This window comes from Panthera onca, chromosome B2 (genome assembly GCF_046562875.1).
Source record: "Panthera onca isolate mPanOnc1 chromosome B2, mPanOnc1 haplotype 2, whole genome shotgun sequence".
Lineage (NCBI taxonomy): Eukaryota > Metazoa > Chordata > Mammalia > Carnivora > Felidae > Panthera > Panthera onca.
The window spans coordinates 38,749,340-38,752,298 of record NC_138343.1 but is presented as its reverse complement, the minus strand read 5'-3'; the positions used below and the strand labels follow the sequence as shown (position 1 = coordinate 38,752,298).

Here is a 2,959-nt window from a genome sequence, read left to right as displayed (position 1 = left end):
TCTGAGGGGAAGACAGAGCCCACCCTCAGGGACCCCAGTCTGAGGGGGCAGACACAGCCCTGCCCTCAGGGACCCCAGTCTGAGGGGGGAGACACAGCCCTGCCTCAGGGAGCCCCATTCTGAGGGGAGACGCAGCCCTGACCTCAGGGAGCCCCAGTCTGAGGGGGGAGACACAGCCCTGTCCTCAAGAGCCCCAGTCTGAGGGGGAGACACAGCCCTGCCTCAGGGAGCCCCAGTCTGAGAGGAAGACAGAGCCTTGCCCTCAGGGACCCTTTTGAGGGGGAAGACACAACCCTGCCCTCAGGGAGCCCCAGCCTGAGGGGGAGACACAGCCCTGCACTCAGGGACCCCAGTCTGAGGGGGGAGACACAACCCTGCCGTCAGGGAGCCCCAGTCTGTGGGGGGAGACACAGCCCTACCCCAGGGAGCCATAGTCTGAGGGGGAAGACTCAACCCTGCCCTCAGGGAGTCCCAGTCTGAGGGGGAGACACAGCCCTGCCCTCAGCGACCCCAGTCTGAGGGGGGAGACACAGCCCTGCCTCAGGGAGCCCCAGTCTGAGGGGAAGACAGAGCCCACCCTCAGGGACCCCAGTCTGAGGGGGGAGACACAGCTCTGTCCTCAGGGAGCCCAATCTGAGGGAGGAGACACAGTCCTCCCTCTCAGGGAGCCATAGTTTGAGGGAAGAGACACATCCCTATCCTCAGGGAGCTCCAATCTTAGGAGGGAGACACAGTCCTGCCCTCAGGGAGCCCCAGTCTGAGGGAGGAGACACAGCCCTGCCTTCAGGGAGCCCCAGGCTGAAGGGGAGATTTTATTTTTATTTATTTTATTTTATTTTATTTTATTTTATTTTATTTTATTTTATTCTATTTTATTCTATTTTATTCTATTTTATTTTATTTCACTTATTTTTTGATATCTGATCCTATTTATTTGTCACTCTTAGAAAACCTCATTTTTGACTGGACTTAGAGGTGGAAGCTTTCAGAGAGGTCAGCCTCCGTCTCTTGACAACGTGTTCCTGGTGTTTTTCTTTGGCCTCCTTCATTCTCTTGGCCAAAGGTTTAGCATATTCTGTGGCCTGTTCCTTACTTTTCTTAGCACACTATTTCTTCAAAGCAATACACCAACCTTTTTGTTGGAGGACATGTGGATTCACAAGACACTGAATCTTGGGCGCTTTGGTCCTGAGTTTCTTACCTCTGTGTTTAGGAGCTCTCACACTGGAGGACATTGTCTTCTTTAGAGAGACTGAAATGTTTCTGGATTCTGCCAGCCAAAAGAGGCCTGGTAGTATCAGGGAATCCAGAAATATCCTTCTCCACAACCCCTCCCCCTTCTTTTACAAAGACCAAGTTGAGAACACTGAGATTAGCACCCACAGGGCAACCCTGAACAGATTCACACTTTCTTTCTCAAGTCTTCCTTGGTCTGTAACAGGAAGGCACCTTACTCAACAGTGGGTGGACATGGCCATGTGTCAGAACACCCTGCTTCAGGGGGAAGGCCTTGTCTGCCATCGTCACCACTGATTTGGGCCACAGAACCCTTCCATTCTTCACCCAGAGCGTCAGCAGCTTCTGTGGCCATCCGCTTCTCATAAAAGATGCTAAGTTTCCATTCATCGTCCACTTCAATGAGCTTCCGGCCGCTGGTAGCTTGGAAAGAGATGTTCAGTCACCTCGGAGGTGCCACAAAAAGAGCGAGGGGGAAATTTTAAACAAACACATCAACAAACACAAGATTAGGATATTGGAGAAGAGACAGAACTTCTGGAGAAAAACTTCCCAGGGCTGTGAACTCCAAAGTTGCTTCAGGAATTCGAAGAGGCAGGAACAGGGATCTCACCCCTCCTAGATGGAATCCTCATCATCAGGGCTGGGAGTGGCTGCCCAGGAGAGATCAGCACATTCTTCATCCTTCCTTTTCACACTGAGCCTCCTTCTCCCCAAAAACTTTCCATGCCCTCTCTGTTGCTGGAGCTTTACAACCCCTTTACAATAGCTTGACAAGGCCTGTGAGGAGGGTGGGCGAGGAGCATCCTCTCGTGGTGCAAGAGAGGAAACTGAGGCTCTAGTCCAATACCCTGAGCAGCTCGGTCCAGAACTGGGCCTGGAATCCTGGATTTGGGCTAAAACTTGTGCCAGTTTCCTCTCTCATGACTCTATTTCCTCCCTTTTGAAGTGGAGAAAATTGCCATCCTTAGCCATTGTAGAGATGGAATGCATCAGGAAAGTCAAGCAATTCAAGAGGGGCCTGGCACATTGTGAGCTCTCACTGGACTGCTACTACTACCACTACTTGTTAGTAGGTGTATCTTGGGGTTCTTTCCAAAGCAGAACCTGGAACAAAGATTTGGCTGCCATTAGTTTGTTTATTCAGGAGGCGAGCTCAGGAAGTGCCAGCAGGAGTAAGGGGATGTAAGGCAGGCGTGGGGAGGGAGACAATTTGGGGTGTCAGTGAGTGGCTACCACTATGGAGAAGTGGGTCTCCATCCCACTGAGGACCTCTTGGCCACTGTGTAGAACACACTACAATGGTGGTCCCACCTGAAGATGAGGACGCCAGGATATTCACCTTCTGACTCCTATGCAGCACTGACTGCTACCAGCCCATTAATGCCCTGGCAGTTGGGGTCCACCTTGCATGCCAGGAGAAAGCCCTGAGCCAAGTCACAAGCATTGGCAGTGTGGCCCTGTGGGCACGAACTGGGACAGCGAGTGGAGAGAGAACCGACATCTGTTACGTGCACCCCCAGCCCCTCAGGGGAATGTCACTCTCCTTATTGGCTCACACTGTACTCAGACTTCTGGCTGAAGCTCTCAAGGGAGGAACTTCATCTGCTTTGGCCACTGCTGTATCCTCAGTGTCCAGCACAGTGCACTGCACGAAGCAGGGGCTCAAGAAACATCTTTCGAAATATGAAGACCCCCGTAATAACACTGTATGACACATCTT

General features: G+C 52.0%; 1 pseudogene; it reads right to left on the bottom strand.

The window, feature by feature from the left end:
• Positions 1-953: 953 nt before the first annotated feature.
• On the bottom strand, positions 954-1,678 carry LOC132667924 (small ribosomal subunit protein eS6 pseudogene; annotated as a pseudogene).
• Positions 1,679-2,959: the final 1,281 nt, after the last annotated feature.